The sequence below is a fragment of the Lynx rufus genome, unplaced genomic scaffold (assembly GCF_022079265.1).
Source record: "Lynx rufus isolate CCGP_SWC_20201006 ecotype Redwood Valley unplaced genomic scaffold, mLynRuf1.p SCAF_27, whole genome shotgun sequence".
NCBI classification, from domain to species: domain Eukaryota; kingdom Metazoa; phylum Chordata; class Mammalia; order Carnivora; family Felidae; genus Lynx; species Lynx rufus.
This window is the reverse complement of record NW_025814842.1, coordinates 10,349,671-10,371,970: the sequence shown is the minus strand read 5'-3', so window position 1 is coordinate 10,371,970 and position 22,300 is coordinate 10,349,671. Positions and strand designations below refer to the sequence as shown.

Sequence of the window (22,300 nt, the reverse complement as noted above, 5' to 3'; positions counted from 1 at the left end):
CCTTAATATTTATTCTTGAATGGCCTTACATTTTTTATTACAAAGGCTCCCAGTCCAAAGTCGCTTCAAGGTGAGATCCTGGGGGACAGGAACCCGTATTAAGAGTCATCTGTCATATCCCACAAGGCCCTACATGAGGGAGAAGGGTGTAATTTATCATTAATGAAGTAAAAAGAGGGAAGACTTCCAAAAAGGCCGATGGCTGGGGCTCTTCCAGTATGAGGACCATCCATGGATCATCCCTGATTCCAGACTTGATCCTCCTTACTCTACCCAGCCAGCATCCAGGGCCAGTCTTGGGCCATGCTCCGACTAGCAAAAACCCTTTCCCTTCTTTTGGGTTCTCCTGCACAAAGCCTGCCTTCCACCCAGGATCCAGAGATTGAAACCAATCCTAGAAAGTTCCATACCCTTGGCGAATGCCTCCCTGGCAAAGTTAGATGCCCAGCCTCTCCTGAGGTTGCCCTCATGAGCTTTGATCCTGATTTGCTCCCTAACTCCTTCAACAGAGTGCATATCCCAGTCTTTACCAGTCCCCGTGGGTCCTGGGGGTGGAAGTCCCCCGAAGGCCCAACAGTTTCTCTGGGAACCTTTAATGTAGTGGTGGGGCCTGTGCATTGCATTTCAAACTGCTTGTGTTTAATCCTGGCCAAGCCACTTACTACTAGCTGTGTGACCTCAAGTGAATTGTGTCAACTGTCAGTTCTCTGTAAAACAGGAATAATAGTCGTTGCGATAGTTTGCAGCATTCAGCTATTTTTTGTAACTTTTTTTAAATAACATTTTTAATTTATTTTTGAGAGACAGAGCACAAGTGGGGAAGGGCAGAAGAAGAGGGAGACACAGAATCCGAAGCAGGCTCCAGGCTCTGAGCTGTCAGCACAGAGCCTGACGCGGGGCTTGAACCCTCGAACTGCAAATCATGACCTGAGCCAAAGTCAGATGCTCAAGCGACTGAGCCACCTGGGCACCCCAGTACTCAGCTATTTTTAAGTTCTGAAGTGTTGGTGTTTTGTTGGTGTGATATGGTTAACCTATGTAGGATGATCTGAATAGGAGTAATTTTTAGGTTGAGATTAAGGTCAGTGATTTAAATAGTCAATTTCTGTGAAAAGGCATACCGATACTCTACAAATCTGTACAGTCCGCTCCTGTGTCAATCTCAGTGAGCATCTGTGTTGAGCTACTGCAAAGCTTCTGTTACAAGCATGTTACTGTAGGTCAGAGACTTTCCATACAAATGAATAGGAGTATGAGAAAAATTGAAATTGACTCATGGAATTCTCCCATCTATATATGATGAAAGTAAAGAAGAAAACAGAGTACTGAATATGCTTTGTTTATAACCAAAACTGTAGCTCGCTAGCACTAAAAACATGCAGACTTTCCCTGTCTCTCTACCCCTTTCTTGCTCCTACTCTGTGCTCTGTCTCTCTCTCTCTCTAAAATAAATAAACATTAAAAAAATTAAATGGGTGGCTGGGTGGCTCAGCCTGTTAAGTGTCTGACTTCAGCTCGGGTCATGATCTCCCAGTTCTGAGAGTTGGAGCCCCGCATCAGGCTCTGTGCTGACAGCTCAGAGCCTGGAACCTGCTTCAGATTCTGTGTCTCCCTCTCCCCTGCGTGTGCGCTCGCTCTCTCTCTCTCTCTCTCTCTCTCTCCCAAAAATAAATAAACGTTAAAAAAGGGGGGGCACCTGGGTGGCTTGGTCGATTGAGCATCTGACTTTGGCTCAGGTCATGATCTCGAGGCTTATGAGTTCAAGCCTCTCATTGGGCTCTGTGCTGACAGCTCAGAGCCTGGAGCCTGCTTCGGATTCTGTGTCTCCCTCTCTCTCTGGCCTTCCCCTGCTTGCACTCTGTGCTGTGTCTCTCTCTAAAATAAACATTTAAAAAAAATGTACAAAATAAAAAAATAAAAATGTGCAGACTTTGCAAAATATCCCAAAAAACTGTTCAGAAAGATCTCAGATACATTAGAGAAGAGGTGGGAATGTTTGGGTAAGAAGGATGCTTCACCTCTGTCTCCTTGGTCTGGTCTGTTTGCCATGGAGCAGTCGTGGTGTTTTCCTCAAAAACCCAAATCAAGGCATGCCGTGGTCTCTGCTCAGACCCTCCGTCCTCCAGAGTAGGAACCAGAGCCTTTCACTGTGACCTACTCACCTTCCGGCCCCTCCCTGCCTCTCCCATGGGTCTCAGCCCAGCCAAGGTGGCTGCGGGGCTCTGTATGTCTGATGCCCCAGCCTTCGGGCCTTTCCACCTGCTGTCCCCCTGATACCCACAGGACGCCCACCTTCGCCTCCTTTAGGCTTCTGCTCAGAGAAGCCCTCCCTAACAGCTCTATTTGAAATAGCAGCAGCCCCCCCCCCCCTTTTTCCCCTCTCTGGCTCTTCTCACCTGAGTTATTATCTTACTGTTTTCTTATTTAAGGTCTGCCCATCCTGAGAGCACAAAGGGAGTTTGTTTTGCTTGCTGATAAAGTCTTTTTTTTTTTAAGTTTATTTATTTATTTTGAGAAATACTGCACAAGTGGGGGAGAGGCAGAGAGACGGGGAGAGAGAACCCCAAGCAGGCCTCACACTGTCAGCGCAGAACCTGACACGGGGCTCTATCTCATGACTTCGAGATCATGACCTGAGCGGAAATCAAGAGTTGGACGGTCAACCAACTGAGCCACTGGGGTGCCCCTTCAGGCTGTAAATTTTGCCCTAAGTATTCCTGTAGGCATATCTTCTCTGTTTTATCGTATGGTGTTTTCATATCTTCTTTGACCAGTCAATACTTAGAAAGGTATTTTCAAGTTTGGAATGCATGGGGATTTGCTTATGTTCCGTCTTGCTGATTTCCCACTGTATTCTATTGTGGTCAGAGAATATGCTATGCACGATAGTGATTTTTGGTATTTATTAAGACTTGTTTGTTGACTTAGCATGTGGTCAGTTTTTTGAAAATAGTCCGTGTGTATTCTCTGTCTCATATGGAGTCTTATGAGGGTAGTTTATTTTTATTTATTTATTTATTTTTAGATTTTTTATTTTTCTAAGTCATCTCTACACCAGACCCACAGCCCCAAGATCAAGAGTCACACACTCTTCTGACAGAACCAGCCAGGCGCCCCTGTGAGGGTGGTTTAAATCTTCCATGTCCACACTAATTCTTCCCTCCTTGCTCTAGCTCTTAACTGGTGGGAGAGGTATTTTAATGTATTTCACCGTGATTGTGGATTTGTCAACGTGTGTTTGTAATTCTGTGAATGTTTGCCTTTTGTATTTGGAGACTGTTGTTATGTGCCTACAGGTTTAAATTCTTTTGTCTTGGTTAACTGATCCTTTTGAACATTATGTAGTGAGCCTCTGTGCCTACCAGTGTTTTGTTTTCTTCTGTTTTCGCCTTAAAGTCTGCTTGAATTGGTCCGTAGTCATCTTCTTTTGCCTCACGTTTTTATTTATTTATTTATTTATTTATTTATTTATTTGAGAGAGGGAGAGAGAGAGAGAGAAACTGGGCAGGGGAGAGACAGGGGCAGAGGGAGAGAAGAATCTTAAGTAGGCTCTATACTCAGTATGGAGCCTGACACAAGCCTCAATCCCATGACCCTGGGATCATGACCTGAGCCAAAATCAAGAGCTGGCCGCTTAACCGACCGAGCCACCCAGGCACCTTGCCTCACATGTTTTTCCCTCATCTCTTGACATTTAGTCTTTTTGAATCTTTATGTTTTTAGGTGAGCCTCTTGTAAATAGCCTATGGTCAAATATTATGAATAATGTATAATCATATAACCCTTTAATTGGCAACTTAGTCTATTTTCATTTATTGTGATTACAGACGTATTTGAATTATTTATGTCATCACATGGAAATTGGTTAGTATCTTTTATTCCTTCCCCCAACCTTTCTTATAATAATAATTCTATTTCAAAATTTTAGAAGTTGCCGATTTCTGGCATGCATCTTTGATTCAACAAAGCCAAAAATTAGTCCCAAACAAAACAAGGACCTTGGAACCCTTCTTATTTTTTTTATTTTTTAAAGTTAGCTCTGTGCCCAGTGTGGTGCTCAAACTCACAACCCTGAGATCAAGAGTCACATGCTCTACTGCCTGAACCAGCCGGGCGCCCCTCTGTCATCAGTCTTATTATGGTCAGATAATCAGCCACTGGTAGCTTTAAACTTCTTTTTTCTTTTTGCTTTTGTTATGCATGTTCACCATGATGGTTTTGAAATGAAGACTTTTTTTTTTTTTATGCTTATTTATTTTTTTTTTGAGAGAGAGACAGAGACAGAGCACGAGCAGGGGAGGGGCAGAAAGAGAGGGAGACACAGAATCCGAAACAGGCTCCAGGCTCTGAGCTATCAGCACAGAGCCCGACGTGGGGCTCGAACCCACAAACTGTGAGATCATGACTTGAGCCGCTCAGGTGAGGTCATGCCGCTCAACTGACTGAGCCACCCAGGTGCCCCGAAGACTTACCCTTTCTAAACACGGGTAGGGTTTATGCTTCTTGGGTCTTTAAACTTGTGTCTTTTGTCAGTTCTGAAAATTGAGCAATCATTCTGTCTTTAAATATTGTCCTTCCCCCATTCTTTCTCTCTCTTTATTGGATCCTACTAGACCTATGTTGCCATTTGTTATTCTCTCTTCTATGCCTTCTAACCTCTCCTTTGTATTTCCTCTCATTTTGGTTTTCTGTGCATTCTGGGCATAGAGAATCTGTTCCTCAGACATGTCTCCCAGCTTACTCGTTTTGATTTCAGCTACTTTAACCTGTTATACAGCTCATTTCCTTTTTAAAATTTTGTTTCATGGAGCGCATGTTTCATTTTTAGAAGTTCTACTTGAGGGGCGCCTGGGTGGCTCAGTCGGTTGAGCGTCTGACTTCGGTCCAGGTCATGATCTCACGGTTCGTGGGTTCAAGCCCCGCGTCGGGCTCTGTGCTGACAGCTCGGAGCCTGGAGCCTGCTTTGAATTCTGTGTCTCGCTCTCTCTCTGCCCCTTCCCTACTCACACTCTGTCTCTCTCTGTCTCCCAAAAATAAACATTGAAAAAAAAATTTTTTTTTAAATAATAAAAGTTCTACTTGATTCTTCTACACACCTGCCTCCCCACCATGAATGATGTCTTATTCTTTAGAGTTCTGATTCCGAACATTTTTCCCTTCAATCATTTGTTAAATCATTTTAATTGAATTATAACATACATCTGGAGAAATGTACTAATCATAGATGCATACCTCACCAAATTTCCAAAAGTGAACCAAGCCTTGGAACCAGCACTAGGGTCAGAACTCAGAACATTCTAGAATCCACGGAAGTCTCCCTTGTGCTCACACCCAGTCTCTCCTTCCCTCCAAAGGCCAACACTTTTTATATTCTTTTTTTTTTTTCCTACAGGGGAAAACGCGATTGTAGTCCGCCACTACCACAAATTATGCAGTCGAGTTTCCCATATTTGGGGAAATCACAGAGGTCAGCACGTCCAGAGTGCAATGGATAAGCCTAACCCTGGGAAAACCACCTTCGTGATCATGGTATCTCCCCTGCCAGGTAAGTATATATATTCTCTTTTTTTTTTTTTTTTTTTTAATTTAATCTCTACACCCAACGTGGGGCTCGAGTTCACGACCCTGAGATCAAGTTACATGCTCTTTTGCCTGAGCCAGCCAGCCTATATTCGTTTTTAAGACTCATTTGATGTCTTTCAGATCCTTGTCATCTTCTGTTTGTTGTGCTCTCTGAGTTTCAATCCGAATTGCGCCCCGCCCGCCCCGCCCCGGGATTTTGACATTTCTCAGCGTAAGCTTATCCTCACAGTGGCTGGTTCTTAATTATCCTTTCCTCCAGTAGAATCCATCACAGCCTGGGTAAAATGGAGTATGGCTTCAGAGCTTTTCCCCTTGGCTTATTCCCCAGGAGTATCACCAGACCAGGCTCGGTGTTTATGTCAGCGTTTGGCTTGAGAGTTTCTGGACTGTCCCAGCCCGGTAAGCCACGTGATGCTGGGCTGGGAGTTTGGGATTCTCTGGCTGAAACAGACAAGCTTGCTTGTCACCCATCTCCCTGTAGATGGACACATTTTCTCAGGTTCCCCCTTTCACTTTTCAGAGTTCTCAGGTCCACCTCTAGCCCTGGGTGTGCCCCCAGGATGGCTCCTGTCCCCACAAGAGCGCTAAGCATAAGCCCCTGCTGCTCACCCTTTCTTCACCCGGGGACAGAAGCCGGGTGAGTTCATTAGCTGTCATCTGCGGGGGACAGTGCCCTCTTGTTTCTGGCATCTGACGACTTCTCTTTCTTTTGTGCGAACTCAGCCATGCATTTGAGATCATTTCTGTTCTATTTCATTGACCATTTTCAGGTGTTTGTGAGGAGAGAAACTTCAGATTATTATAGTATGAAAAATCAGAAACACTTGAAGAGGTCAGTGAGCTGTTGAGCACTTGAAAGGTAGCTAGTGCGGCTGTGTGGAACAGATTTTTAATTTTCACTTAATTTTATGTTTTTATTTTTTGAATTAAAAACAAATTTACATCCAAGTTAGTTAGCATGTAGTGCAATAATGATTTCGGGAGTAGATTCCAGTGATTCATCCCCTATGTGTAACGCCCAGTGCTCATCCCAACAAGTGTCATTTTAGCCATTCTGACTGGTGTGCGGTGGTTTATTATGTTTTTTACGTATTTGAGAGAGAGAGAGGGAGTGTGGGAGGGGCATAGAGAGAGGGAGAGAGAATCCTAAGTAGGCTCCACGTTGACAGCACCGAGCCCACTTGGGGCTCGGTCCCATGAACTGTGATGTCATGACCTGAGCTGAAATCAAGGCTCAGATGCTCAACTGACCGAGCCACCCAGACGCCCCTAATTTTCATTTAATTTTAATTAATTGGCACTGAAATTTAAATAGCCACAGGTAGCTTGTGACTCCCACATTGGACAGTCTGGCCTTAGAAAGGAAGGATGAACTCATTAAAGCCCCATGAGCTTGGCAGGCTCGGGTCAGACTCACCCCAGGGTGTGGACCACGGGCATTCCACATCCCCGTCCACGGCTCTGAGCACCTTGATGGAGGTCAAGTGGGAAGCTTGTGGGTTGTGGGTTGGCCTAGATTCCATTCTGTGGATTTGGACCCACAAGTGCCGGATGAATGGGCCAGTCTGCCTGGAGGACAGGCCCTAGGGGGTGCCCCGGGGTTCTGTATTAGGCCCCACCTATTTATCTGTTGAGGGCGTGGCACAGAGTTGAGAAGGATTAGGAACACCTTGAGTGACAGTCACGACCAGGACCCTTGTGGTCTCTTCTGCCCCTTAAAACCGTGGCTTGCTGTCTTCGCCCCCGACCCCTATTCTGTCCTCAGCCCTTTCCTGACCCTCAGACTCTCCCTGGAGGGCCCCTCCCCTGGCAGGACTGCCCACCCCGGGGCCTCCGTTACAGCCTCACACATCTGGTGATTCCCCCGACGCCCAGCTTCTATACTCCCCACTCTTGACATGCTTACTCTTCTGATACAAAAGTGTACATACGTATGTGTCCACGTTCACATAGAAAAAACGTTTATGAAAGTAAACTTTATGTGCACAGTGGGCAAGATTCAAAATCCATCCATGAGTATACAGTGAGGTTTGTCTCCCCCACGCCCTGGATTCCAAGCCACCAAATTCCCCTTCCCCAGGGCAACGGCTGTCCTTCGACACTGGGAACACCTTTCCTCAAGAGCCTTAGGGATTTCTGTGTGACCTGCCAAACAGCAAGTGCCTGGAGGGCAGGGCTAATCTTGTCCGTTCTCTGCAGGCTCTCTGGGCACAGGAAGGCTGTGATGCTTGGGTCAACCACAGTCATCTGAGGGCGAGGCTCCTGAGTAGTAACAGGGAGTATAATGGAGCCTTAGTGGGGATCCGTGAACCTCCGGCAGCATTGTGGGCCACAGTGCTACCTTGAAACTCCCCCCACTAGCTTCCCAGGGGCACTAGGCTGGAGACAGAGCTCATTCCTGAGACTGCTTCAGATTCTGTGTCTCCCTCTCTCTTTGCACCCCTCCCCCCTGCACTCTGTCTCTCTCAAAAATAAATAAACATTAAAAAAATTAAAATGTTTTTATTTTGGAGAGAGAGAGAGAGCCCACGCAGGGGAGGGTCCAAGGGAGGGAGACAGAGAATCTCAAGCAGGCTCCATGCTGTCAGCGCAGAGCCTGATGCGGGGCTCCAACTCACGCTGCGATCATGACCTGAGCCAAAATCAAGAGTCGGACACTAAACCAACTCGGCCACCCAGGCGCCCCTCTAAATTTGTTTTTCTAGCAACGAGCTGAGACCAAAGGGAAGGGAGGGTTTGAAGGGTGCTGAGGGATGGGGTCCTGAAGGGTACAAGACGAGGGTTGAATCCATGCCAGGGAGAGACCTTCCGTACCCATTTCCAGTTTTCCTTTCTTGCACTGGAATTCTGCTCTCACAGCTCAAGCCTTGGGTAGAAGTCTTGGGGAAGTCCACATCTTGGGGGGTAAAGAGGATCAGAGAGCTGGAAAAAAATAGGGAGAGGGACAAGATTATGGGAAGGAGCAAGTCAGGCAAGTGGTGACGGAAGAGGTTGAGCTGGAACCCCTCCCTGGGAGACCTCAGGGGCGTTTGGTGGGGGAGACACTGAACTTCCTGAGTCCCCGACGCCCGGGATCTGATTGACTATTTGTATTGTAAAATCCAGGGAGCTTGGCGACCCTGGGGCCACAGGCATCATCACCAAACTTGGTTAGAGGTTGGTTGGAGGTCACCATCGGGTGCTGACCAGCCCCAGCCTGTCCCGGACACTGAGTCCTCCTACACTGCCAGGCACTCCCAAGTCCTTGCTCACCTCTGTGCCTTTGCATGTGTCGTTCCCTCTTCCCAGAATGTCCTTCCCTCTCGGTCCCCACTGCTCCCACATGCCCACCAGACAACCACCCACTCCTTTTCTATGCTCACTGCGAATGCCGCCGCCTCCAGGGAGCCTCTCACAGCAGGGATTCCTCAGCACAGTCTATTGGCGTGTCTGCCTTCCCCCACTGTGCCATGGGTCCTCCAGTCCCAGGGCCACGTGGGGTTCGCTTCTACCCCATCCACCTACCTCCTGCAGGCAAATGGGTATGCAGCTCATGCTTGCTGAATAAATGAATTTTTTTTTAAAGCTAGTAGCATTGCTTCTAGGTAAGTGAGACTTGGCTTTAAACTGTGCTGATGTGGGGGCGCCTGGGTGGCTCAGTTGGTTGGACGTCCAACTTCTGCTCAGGTCATGATCTCACGGCTCTTGAGTTCGAGCCCCGCATCCAGCTCTGTGCTGACAGCTCGGAGCCTGGAGCCTGCTTCAGATTCTGTGTCTCCTTCTCTCTCTGACCCTCCCCTGTTCGTGCTCTGTCTCTCCTTCAAAAATAAATAAACATTAAAACAAAGTTTTTTAATAAAAATAAAAATAGACTGTGCTGATGTGGAATTTGTACTCGCCTGTGAAAGTTGTTCTGAGACGCAGTGAGCTCCGCACCCCTGGAAGCAAATGTCACCCACCTTTAAAGGCAATGTAACAGACACCCACTGGTGTTACCCTGTCAGAATCGCAGTGTCTCTTGCACTCTCCCATTTGCCACTGTAAGCGAGAAAGGACACAGGATCCAGGCTTGGACAAGCATGGTACCCAGCCTCCTGGGGACAGCAATCAATCCAGGCGGCTTGCACGTGACCCAGCAGGTCAATCAGTACCCTTCCTCGCCATTGATGCCTGAATGCAGGGAGGCAAAGCTTCCCTTCCTGGGGTTGCTAAGCTGGAGCTCCTTTGTGAGCCACTGAATTTGATTTTTGTTTTGCCTTATTTTTCTTAAGCCAGTTTGAGTTGGTTTCCATCACTAGAAACCACATAAGTTTGACTCAATAAAGGCCAAGTCAAGTAAAGTGCATGCTTCTGACTGGTCGGGGGGGGGGGGCGGGGGGGGAGCGTATCAGCTCTGAGCAGTTTAGTTTTAGAGGTAGAGAAATAAAATGCCACCCGTTCCCAGTGCGCTGAGAAATCTGGAGACCACGTCCTGTGTGTAAAATGAGGAAGACCTGGGGATTTTTAGCCAGGAGAAGGGAAAACTCTGGAGGCTGCAGAGAGGCATGCTGGGAGGACTGGGTTGGGCAATAGCTGAAAGGTACAAGACAAGGAGTGACTGGACAGTGACAAAAGCTGTCTGAAAATAGAGGCACTGCTGTGTGAGGTAGTGAGATCCCCATCACTGGTGGTATTCCAACAGAGACAGAAGGAATCAAGAGTACTGATGAGGCAGTTTTTATCTTGGTTATAACAACGGTCCACAATAGGGAAGTATACTCTTCCCAGCTGGGGGAAAACGTGGATGCTTTTTTTCCTTCTTTTTTTTTTTCTTCAGTCACTCAATGACTTAGGGAGTGCAGCTGACACATAGTGCATCTTATTCTTTTTTTTTTTTAATTATTTAAAGTTTATTTATTTTGAGAGAGGCAGAGAGAGCACAAGCAGGGGAGGGGTAGAGAGAATCCCAAGCAGCCTCCCGATATGGAGCTCGAACTCACAAACCATGAGATCATGACCTGAGCCAAAACCAAGAGTCAGATGCTTAACCGACTGAGCCACCCAGGCGTCCCTAGGGAATCTGATTCTTTGGACTGGCTCAAATACTAAGGGTGCCTCTATTGAGAACCACTGGGAGAAAAGATTAGATTAGCAGAGTAGTTTTAGATTGTATTTTAGTGATGGAACAAACCTTCTACAGAACCCTAAGACCCAACAATTCCACCTCTAGTATTTTTTTTTTAACGTTTGCTTATTTTTGAGTGAGAGAAAGAGAGAGAGAGTGTGTGCAAGGGAGGGACAGAGAGAATCCCAAGCAGGCTCTGCACTGTCAGCACAGAGCCCAACGTGGGGCTCAAACTCATGAACTGTGAGATCATGACCTGAGCCAGAATCAAAGGTCCGACGCTTAACCGACTGAGCCCCCAGACACCCCCCCCACCTCTAATATTTAACATTCAGATACATTCATGTTTGTAGGAAATGGTATATGTACGCAATTATTTCAGCGAAAGAGTTGGAAGCAATTCAGTGTCTCTAAATTAGGGTTCATCATGGGGCGCCTGGTGGCTCAGTCGGTTAAGCGTCTGACTTCAGCTCAGGTCATGATCTCGCGGTCTGTGGGTTCGAGCCCCGCATCGGGCTCTGTGCTGACAGCTCAGAGCCTGGAGCCTGTTTCAGATTCTGTGTCTCCCTCTTCCTCTGACCCTCCCTGTTCATGTTCTCTCTCTCTCTGTCTCAAAAATAAATAAATGTTAAAAAAATAAAAAATAAGAAAATAATAAATTAGGGTTCATCCACACGCTGGTGTACTGTGCAGCCCTAAAATCGAATGGGGGATCCACCCTGAGCTAAGATTAATCAGAAATGCTTAACAGACTTTTGTTCATCGAAACACCTATACAGAGATCTTCCTTGACTTACTACAGGATTACCTCTTGATCAACCCATTGTATGTTTTCCACTTAAAGTGGAAAACGCATGTAATATATCTAACCTACATCGTAGCTTAGCCTAGCAGACTTTAAACGTGCTCAGAACACTTACATTCGCCCATACTTGGACAAAAATCATCTAACACAAAGCCTGTTTTATAATAACGCATTGACTCCTGTGACATCCTGAATGCTGTTCAGACAGTGAGAAGCACTGTGCCCTCCTGGGCACAGGAGGGTTGACTGTACGTCGGTCATTCACCCTCATGATTGCGTGGCTGATGGGAAGCTGCCACCTCCCAGTGTCACGAGAGAGGACCATCCTACACGTCACTAGACCGGGAAAAGATCCAAATTCTAAATTCCAAGTACCGCGTCTACTGAATGCACACTGCTCTCACACCATCATAAAATTGAAAAACCCCAAGTCGGGCCTGTCTGTAGAACGTTCAAGGCAGCACTATTAGTTATAATGAAGCCTTGGAACCTGCCCAGATGCCCATCCACAGTAGAACGGATAAATAAATGGTCGCGTATTCATTCAATGGAGTAGCTCACAGAAGAGAGGAGGAAATCAGTTGCAACTATACAACATGGGTGAATTTCACAGACCTAACGGAGGGGAAAAGAAACTAGACACGGAAGACAAAATACCCTGAGCCCTGTCTATAGAAGTACAAAAGCAGGCGAAACTGTAATGTTAGAGGTCAGGATGGTAGTTACATGGAGGGCAGCACAATACTTTTCCCTTATGATATGAGCACTCATGTATGTATATTTTACTTAAAAAACAGTTGCAGAAATGGGATGAGAAAAGCATCTCATCTATGGGAATGATGTCATCTCTGAGATTATGGGATGGAAAGAAGCAAGGGATCAGAGGAGTGTGTGTCCATGAAAAAGTGTGTGCTGGGGGGTACCTGGGCGTCTTAGTTGAGCATCTGACTCTTGGTTTTGGCTCAGGTCATGATCTCCTGGTTCATGAGTTCGAGCCCCCCATGGGGCTCTGTGCTGACGGGGTGGAGCCTGCTAGGGATTCTCTTTCTCTCTCTCTCTCTCTCTGCCCCTCCCATGCTCTCTCTCTCTCTCTCTCTCAAAATAAATAAACATTAAAAAAAAGGGGGGGCACCTCAGTGGCTCAGTCAGTTAAGCATCTGACTCTTGACTTCAGCTCAGGTCATGATCTCAAGGTTCGTGGGTTTGAGCCCCGCATTGGGCTCTGTGCTGACAGAGTGGAGCCTGCTTGGGATTCTCCCTCTCTCTCTGCCCCTCCACTGGTCTCTAAATAAGTAAACAAACTAAAACAAATTTTTTTAAATTAAGTCAGGTTGAGAAAGATTGGTGGCGGCCATGTTTCAGAGCAACAGAGAATAAAGAGACCCAACAGGAAGTAGCCATAGGGTACTTGGTTACTAATGTGGCCAACACAACAGCTGTAAAATACTCTTCTGAGATTATTGAGGAAACTTAACTGTGAACTAGATATTAGATCATACCGGGAGTGATTGTTCATTTTCTTGAGTCTGATAATGGGATTGTGGTTTTGGAGAGGACGCGGTTTAAGGTGATGCATGTTGAAGTATTCAGTGTGTTCAGGAAGTGAAATGTTACGATGCTTGGGAATCAGTTTTGAAAGGTTTCAGCAAATCCGGCCAACCAGCCGTATGCACACGCGGGCAAATGTTAACAATCTTTGAATATAGATGGTGGGCACAAGGGGCTCATGAACCCATTATTTCAACTTTTCTTAATATTTGAAGTTTATCGTAATAAAACATTTGGGGGAAGTCTCAAAGATGGCCCATTGGGGCACAGTTTTATACTCCTTGGACTCACTTTGTGTACGGCCATTTGTGAACTACGGAGAACCAAAAGCCCAGCTGAAGTGCAGACAGGCCCCGGGAAGGCAGGGGTGCTCGGGATTTCTGGGGTCCGTGTAGGTTTGCAGAAGCACTGGGGTGAGGCTGGAGAGGCGGCCTGAGTGGCATGAGGAAGGGCCTTGAGTGCCAGGTTAAGGAAGCTGATTTTGTCTAGGACTCGAGCAAGCCACCAAATGGTGTGAACAACGCTGGCATATCAGCTGGGAGCAGTGAGGGTGGTGATGAACTGGAAAGAGGAGCCTTAGCGTCAAGTGCCGAGGGGCAGGGCAGCCTGGTGGGGGTCTCTGATCATCAGGGGAGACGGGAGTCCCCTCTGAAGGGAACAGCTGCCCCCTGGAAACAGAAGAGAACTTCGCAAGAGCATCCATGGGCGCCTGGGTGGCTCAGTCAGTTGAGCGTCTGACTCTTGATTTTGGCTCAGGTCATGATCTCCCGGTTCGGGAGCTCTAGTCCCGCATCGGGTTCTGTGCTGACAGCTCGGAGCCTGGAGCCTGCTTCGGATTCTGTGTCTCCCTCTCTCTCTGCCCCTCCCCCGCTCATGCTCGCTCACTCGCTCTCTCTCAAAAATAAATAAGCATTTTAAAAAATTTAAAAAAGAGCATCCAAAATCCTTTCTTTGCATGAGAAATCTGGTTTAGAGCGTTGACCCATTTAAAAACAGAAGCAAAACAGAACACTGTCGGAAGCAGACAAAGCAAGACTGAGGCCCTGATCGGGTTCAGGGGCCGCCATCCTCGGGTGAGTGGGGAGGTGTGACAACCCAGAGGGCGGTGGGGAGGCCTGACTGCAGAGGTGCCCAGGGGCGGACTCCATCCAGGAGACTTGGTGACTAACCAGATTCAGAAGGGGGAGGGCGGAGTCCAAAGCGCCTCCCAGGTATCCAGCGTGGGCAGCTGGTGAGTGAGGAAGACACTCTGGAGGCAGAATCACAGAAGGAGGGCACGATGCTGGGGAAGGGGAACCTGTGTCTGGGCTGGAGACTTGGACACAGGGAGCTGAGGTCCTGGGGTGGGCAGCTCTGTTGGAGGAGGAGCCCTCCAGGGAGAGTCTCAGAGTCTGAGGACAAATGGGGGAGGCAGGAGGGGCAGAAGAGACCACAGGGGTCCTGGTCGTGACTGTCACTCAAGGAGTTCCTAATCCTTCTCAACTCTGTGCCACACCCTCAACAGATAAATAGGTGGGGCCTAATACAGAACCCCGGGGCACCCCCTAGGGCCTGTCCTCTGGGCAGACTGGCCCGTTCATCCGGCACTTGTGGGTCCAAATCCACAGAATGGAATCTAGGCCAACCCACAAGCTTCCCACTTGACCTCCATCAAGGTGCTCAGAGCCGTGGACGGGGATGTGGAACGCCCGTGGTCCACACCCTGGGGTGAGTCTGCCCAGGCTATGGGGCCATAGGGAGCGACTCCTTCCTGTTTTAGGGGAAGGGAAAATGACCTTTTATTGAGCAATTACAAGTCAGGGAGGAGCAGAGAGAGAGGGAGAGAGAATCCCAAAGAGGCTCCGTACTGTCAGGGCAGTGCAGAGCCCGATGTGGGGCTTGAACTCATGAACTGTGAGATCATGACCTGAGCTGAAGTTGGATGCTTAAGCGACTGAGCCACCCAGGCGCCCTTGTGTTGTTTTTAGATTACACAGGAATGATCCCCACCTCCACCCCGTTTCTGGCCCCAGCTCCACTCGGATTTTGCCATACTCCCTAGCAAGCTGTATCAGAATTTTGGCAGGACAAGAGGGGCTATGAAAGCTTGTTCTGAAAAACCGCTCCATATGTCTCTGATTTGGCAGGCTAAGATAACTGGAAAACCCTGCTCGTGAAATTCTCTGAAATGTTCCATAAAATTTTAAAATTTTATTTTAGATGCACAGCTGAGCCCCCATGGAAGAGAAATCCCAGGAGCCTAGGAACAAAGAGGGAACTAAATAGGGTAGATGACAGCCAGTGAGTTTGATGAGGGAGCATAACCGCAGGCTGAGAGCAAAGTTCAAGCTAGCACCCCGCCCCCCCCTTTCAAGGTGGTTCATGTAGGATATTCCTTGGACACTCCCTGGCTACCCCAAAACAGGAAAGGACAAAAAACAAATGGTTAAACTGATAAGTCTCCACCAGTTTACAAGAAAAAGGCAATCCCATCAATAGCCTAAAGTCCAGGAACTCCCTACTTATTGTCTTAAGAGGGAACGAAAACCTTAGCTGACAATAGCTAAGCCTGCAGTAATCTGTGAGTCTTTAGCCTATGAAAATCTCTTTGGAAACGTCCCTTTTGACTTTACCCTCTCCAGCCCCGTAGTATATAAGGAGCCCCTCTTCACAACCTCAGTGCAGCTCTTTCTGCCCACAGGCCCTGTACCATGCTTTAATTTTTTCATTTTATTTTATTAATATATTTTTGAGAAAAAGAGAAAGACAGAGTGCAAGCTGGGGAGGGGCAGAGAGAGAGGTAGACCCAGAATCCGAAACAGGCTCCAGGCTCTGAGCTGTCAGCACAGAGCCCAACGTGGGGCTGGACCTCACGAACCGTGAGATCATGACCTGAGCCGAAGTCGGACGCTTAACCAACTGAGCCACCCAGGCGCCCCCCAGCTCCATGCTTTAATAAAGTCACCTTTTTGCACCAAAGACATCCTCAAGAGTTCTTTCTTGGCCGGCAGCTCCGAACCCCACCATCACCCCAAAACCTCATCCAGTTGATAATGTGTCTTCCCTTAGGTGTCAGTGAAGGTTGGTAGCCAGGAATGACAGGAGATGAGGCCCTGGATTAGGGTTGCCAGAAAAAAATAATATAGGATGCCCATTTATGTATGTATATATGTATGTATGTGTGTATGTATGTATATGAACAGACAGATATATGCATTTGTTTATATACATAAACAGATTTTTTTGGCTAAATATGGCAGCCCGGACCCACCTAAAATGGAAATTTTACCCAAGAGTCCTGTAAAGTTGACCCTTGAAAAGCCACTGTCCATTAAAGGGCCAACTAGAGGTAATGTGTCTACCAGAGGGTGATAAGCAAATTTGTCTGCCTCAGCCTGAGAATTCAAAGCCCCTGACCTAGTTTTACACTTGCGTGGGATTCCAGATCACTCCACAGTAATGGCTCAGTAATTTCTTACTCAGTAATTTCTTGCAAGCCAAGAAATCAACAGAAACAAAGATGCTCCTGAAGAAGAAGAAGAAAAAAGTGAGAATGGGGGTAGGGAGGAGCCCTAAAGGTATGCCCCCAGACTATAAGCGGTTCTTAAAACAAAAAGCAAACACAAATGATGAGTTTACAGTTAAGAAATGTCAGAGCCCTTGAGGAGACACATATTCCACAAGTAAGACTCAAAGGAGGCATCTTGGTGGCTCAGTTGGTTGAGTGTCTGACTCTTGATTTCGACTCAGGTGATGAGCTCCCAGTTCATAAGTTGAGTCCGGCAACGGGCTCTGTGCTGACAACGCAGAGCCTGCTTGGGATTCTCTCTCTCCTTCTCTTTCCCGCCCCTGCTCTCTCCCCCCCCCCAAATAAATAAATAAAAACTTAAAAAATAAGACTCAAAGGCACAGCAATTAGGATAACTGGAGCACCCCATCTTGAGATTATACAATAAAATGAAAGGGAGCATAAAATTCAATATATTGATTATGATTAAAGATGTAAAATAGGAAATCCAAACTATAAGAAAATAAACACCCTAAAACTCCGTGGAGGGGTGTCTGGCTGGCTCAGTTGATGGGCACATGACTCTTGGTCTCTGGGTTGTGAGCTCTAGACCCACGTTGGGTATAGAGATTGCTTAAAAATAAAATCTTTATTAAGAAAAATCCTTTGTATATGACAAAGAACCAAGTAGAGTTTCTAAAAATGAAAAATGTAGTAATTAAAACAAAGATCATAATAAAGCCCTCAAAACATGGATTGAACAGCAGACTGAACACCGTAGAAGAGAGGATCAGAGAACTGTAATACGAGATTTCAACAAGTACAGAGAGCTGAAATGATGAAAGAAATATGAAAAAGAAGTTAGGAGGGGCGCCTGGGTGGCTCAGTCGGTTAAGCGTCCGACTTCGGCTCAGGTCATGATTTCACGGTTCATGGGGTTGAGCCCCACATTGGGCTCTGTGCTGATAGCTCGGAGCCTGGAGCCTGCTTCGGATTCTCTGCCTCCCTCTCTTTCTGACCCTCCCCCATTCATGCTCTGTCTCTCTCTGACTCAAGACTAAATAAACATTAAAAAGAATTTTTTTAATTAAAAAAAAAAAAAGAAAAAGAAGTTAGAAGACACAGACAATAGAACCAGAATATTCAACATCTATCTAATAGAGTTTCCAGAAAGTATAGTTCAGAGAGATAAGGTAGAGGTAATAGCCCAAGATAGAATGGCTAAGGGTTTGCTGGAATTGTTGAGCCATGATTCTCAAGAAATGAGGACCACTGTGAATCCTAAACAATGAAAAATAGGTCCATGTAGATTCCCACAGTAATAAAATTCAGAAAAAGGTATAAAAAAAGCATTTTGTCTCTCCCAGATCCTTTCAGGAAGAATTGTTAATGATGTACTTCAGGAAGAAGAAACTTGTACTCATACAAAGGAGTGAGGAATGAGGGCAAGTGACGGAAGCAAGATCTTGGCAAAGGTCTTGGCTCAAAAAAGCAATGGTAAGAATGGGTAAAATTATCAAAAACAACCATTTTGGTACTCTGGAAGTTAACCAAAGGCAGACAGCAAATTGAAAGGCAATTCAACAAAACACTTGACAGCCTCAGTAATAACAATGGCGTCTGTGACATTGTATTACCAGGTGACTCCCCTTTCCCTTCCCCCACCCCCAAAGGCCAGGACATGGTAGCCACGAGAATTGGCTGCCTTACTGCTGCTGGAGGGGCTGACCTGATTTCGGAGCTCTGCAAAAAAAAAATCATAATTGAGAGGTGATGTTGAAAATAATATCAATTAGTGGCAAAGCTTTGGGGGAAGGCCAGTGTCATGGCCACCTAAGGCTTCAATGCCATTTGGGACAAGCAAGCGACCAGCCAAAATTTTAAGAAGATCTGGGGCACAAGATAGCCATGGGGGACTTTGGGAAGCACCAGCGTATTCCTGGGGATCTAGAAGCACACACACACTAAGAGCTGCGTGTACATGTCGGAGAGGACTCAACCCTGGATCCCTGGCTGACCATGAGGGCCTATGAGGCAGAAAGTAAAATCCAAGTCAGACTCGTAGCCTGCCTGACTTTTGCGTTCCCCAGCCCGCACTCTAAGGTCCAGTTGGCAAAGGGCAGAAAGAAGGCGCTCCTTCAAGGTATTTAAGGAAAACTTCTGACCAACTAATAACTGGCCACTAAGCTGTGCTGAGCCAGGAGTGACCCCTAGGAAGGCTGGTTTAAAAACAAAAATAAGAACCAAAACAAGCAAGCAAACTGAACAGAGACTTCGGTTGTCCCACACTGCGGGGAAGACAAAACATACAGAACTAGTCCAGGCAAGTCACCAAATGACCAACCAGACGACAATAATGACGAAATCTACAATCAGCACCTCTGGGAGCTCAGAAGCCTGAAATACATTATCTAAGATGTCCCATCTTCGACAGAAAATTACAAGACAGATCTCATTTAATCCTCCCCACAGAGGAGTTTCTAGCTCACATTTGGGGAAAATAAGGTTCAGAGAGATAAAGTCACTTGCTCTAGATCATACAGCAAATACACGGCAGAGCTGACACACTAACTCTGTGTGAGTGATGTGCAGAGAAACAGGAGAATAGCCCAAACACAGGGAGAAAAGCAGTAACTAGGAACTTGAGTTGGAGGGGGGCCCAGATGCTGGACTTAGTACTGACAAAGCAATGACAAATATGTTCAAAGAACTAAAGGAACACATAAAGGATGAAAGGAAAGTATGATAGTCACTCATCAAGTAGAAAATATCAAAAGAGAGATATGATTTTGGATGTTCTGTTGAGAACAACAGTGAGAAAAAATTTCTGTTATTTTAAGCTATCGAGTTTTTGGCCATTTGTTACAGCAGCCACCAGAAGCTAATACAGACAGACACTAAATGTAAAAACCGTATGCTGTGGCTATTGGGAGTGCGTTAAAAATACATAGCCATAGGATGGTGAGCTCGCAGTGAGCGTATGTCAGGGATGAAAATAGGTACGCCTGGAAGCAGATTTTAAAAACAGTTTCTCCAGGTCGTCTTCTTTCACACCACCGGATAAGCATCTTGAGTCACCATGGTATTAGCGGCAGTAAAACGGGTGATATCAGACAGAACTATCCGGAAACATTTTATTTCCAACTCAAAACGGAGCTTTATATTGTGCTTGTCATAAATCTACGTATTCGCCTCTTCCAGACGACTACGATTGCAAAGTAGAGCTTGCTTTGACATCTGATGGTAGGACGACAGTATGCCCTTCTGTGGACGTTCTGTATGAACAAACAAAACCTATCCCACGGCCAGATCCTGTGCATAATAATGAAGAAACACATGATCAAGTGCTGAAAACCAGACTAGAAGAAAAAAATGAACCCTTTGAGCAAGGGCCTATGATAGAACAACTTAGCAAAATGTTCTTTACTACTAAGCACCATTGGTATCCTCGTGGACAGTATCATAGACGTCGTAGGAAGCTGGATCCTCCCAAAGACAGATGATATTGAGGTTTTCAGGAATCAAAGAGATGTTATCTTGTGTCTTATTTGCCATTTGAGAAAATGCAATTGAGTATATTCACTGTTAGATAGCAAAACAATAATGTCTTTTTATATATTAAAAAATATATATAACCATAAATATATGTATTTGAGAATAAGATATATATTTTTTTCTTAATGTTTATTTATTTTGAGAGAGAGAGTGTGTGCATGTGCAGGGCAGGGGCAGAGAGAGAGAGAGAGAGACAGAGGGGGCGAGAATCCCAAGCAGGGTCCTTGCTGCCAGTGCAGAGCCCGATGTGGGGCTCAAACCCACGAACCACGAGACCATGACCTGAACCAAAATCAAGATTTGGACACTTAACCAGCTGAGCCACCAGGCGCCCCGAGAATAAGATATATTTAAATAAGAAACAGTGAACTAATAACCTCAGAGACTTAGTAAAAGAAAACCAGAGCGAATACAGAGAAAATAGAAGGGCAGAAATTAAAGAAGCACCAAACAGATAAGCAGTAAGGGAGATATGTCAAAACAAACAAACAAACAAACAAACAAACACCTGTGGCAAAATTACCAGAAAAATACGAGGCACAAGTTAACACTTTTAGAAATGATAAAGGGGACAGAGAGCAGAGATTTAAACTATCCATCCTTTTCTAACAATAATTAGAAATCTTAGGGGTGCCTGGGTGGCTCAGTTGGTTAAGCATCTGACTTTGGCTTAGGTCATAATCTCACGGTTCATGGGTTCAAGCCCCGCATTGAGCTCTGGGCTGACAGCTCAGAGCCTGGAGCCTGCTTCAGAGTCTGTGTCTCTCTCCTGCCCCTCCCTCACTCCCACTCTGTCTCTGTCTCTGTCTCTCAAAATAAATAAAACATAAAAAAAAAAAAAGAAATCTTAGGCCAAAATGGTGAGTTTCCTAGAAAAATGCAAATTAGGGGCGCATGGATGGCTCAGTTGGTTAAGCATTAGCCTCTTGGATTCAGCTCAGGTGATGATCTCATGGTTCATGAGTTTGAGCCCCTCGTCTGGCTCTGCGCTGACAGTGTGGAGCCTGCTCAGGAGTCACTCTCCCTCTTTCTCTGTCCCTCCCCTGCTCAAGCCCTCTCTCTCTCTCTTTCAAACTAAGTAAACTTTAAAAAAACATTAAAAAATGCAAATCATCAAAAGGGACTCAAGGTGACATGGAAAATCATCAAAGAAATTGGTATTTTATTTTATTTTATTTTTTTTTTCAACATTTATTTATTTTTGGGACAGAGAGAGACAGAGCATGAACGGGGGAGGGGCAGAGAGAGAGGGAGACACAGAACCGGAAACAGGCTCCAGGCTCTGAGCCATCAGCCCAGAGCCTGACGCAGGGCTCGAACTCACGGACCACGAGATCGTGACCTGGCTGAAGTCGGACGCTTAACCGACTGCGCCACCCAGGCGCCCCGAAATTGGTATTTTATTAAAAAAATTGTAGGGGCCCCTGACTGGCTCAGTCAGTGGAGCACGTGACTCTTGATCTCGGTGTTGCGAGTTTGCGCCCCATGTTGGGTGTAGGGATTACTCAAATAAATTTTCAAAAAATCAAAATAATTTTTAAGGGGCTTTATTGAGATAATTCACATATGATATAATTCACCCATTTAATGTATGTCATCCAGTGATTTTTAATATGTTAACAGGTTGTACAGCCATTAGCAGGATCTAATTTTAGATCGTTTTCATGCCCTCCCATCGAAAAAATTCCTTACCCGTTAGCATTCTCCCTCCCTCTTGCGCCTCCCTCCCTCCTTTCTTTGTCTAATCTGCACATTTCATGTAATTGGAGTCACGTAACATATGGCCTTTTGTGACTGTGTTCTCTCACTTAGTATGTTCTCGAGGCGAGTACATGTTGTAGCGAACGTGAGTACTTTATTCCTTTTCATCGTCGAATAATATTCCACTTGTCTGGGTATACCCCCTGTTTATCTCTTCACCGGTTGATGGATATTGGGGTTATTTCCACTTTGGGGCTATTATGAATAATACTGCTGTGAACATTGGTGTCCAAGATTTTGTGTAGACATCTTTTCAGTTCACTCTGAGAAACTGCCAGCTCTTTTCCAAGCTGGCTGTACCATGTAACCTTCCAACCAGCAGCGTATGAAGGGTCCGTTTTTCTCTACAACCTCCCCAGTGCTTCTTAGTGCCTGTCCTTTTAGTGATAGTCATCCTAGCGTGGGTACAAAGTGGTATTCCATCGTGGTTTTTGGTTTAAGTTTACTCATTTATTTTTAGTCATCTCTACACCCAACA

The 22,300-nt window shown here is 46.0% G+C and overlaps 1 non-coding gene and 1 pseudogene across 1 annotated transcript; one reads left to right on the top strand and one right to left on the bottom strand.

Moving 5' to 3' along the window:
• Positions 1 to 5,389: 5,389 nt before the first annotated feature.
• Positions 5,390 to 5,553, bottom strand: LOC124519430 (U1 spliceosomal RNA). The gene has a single exon (XR_006964110.1). It is a non-coding gene; the product is annotated as a U1 spliceosomal RNA (small nuclear RNA).
• A 14,032-nt stretch (positions 5,554 to 19,585) lies between these two features.
• LOC124519174 (39S ribosomal protein L42, mitochondrial-like) lies at positions 19,586 to 20,009 on the top strand (annotated as a pseudogene).
• The last annotated feature ends 2,291 nt before the right edge of the window (positions 20,010 to 22,300 follow it).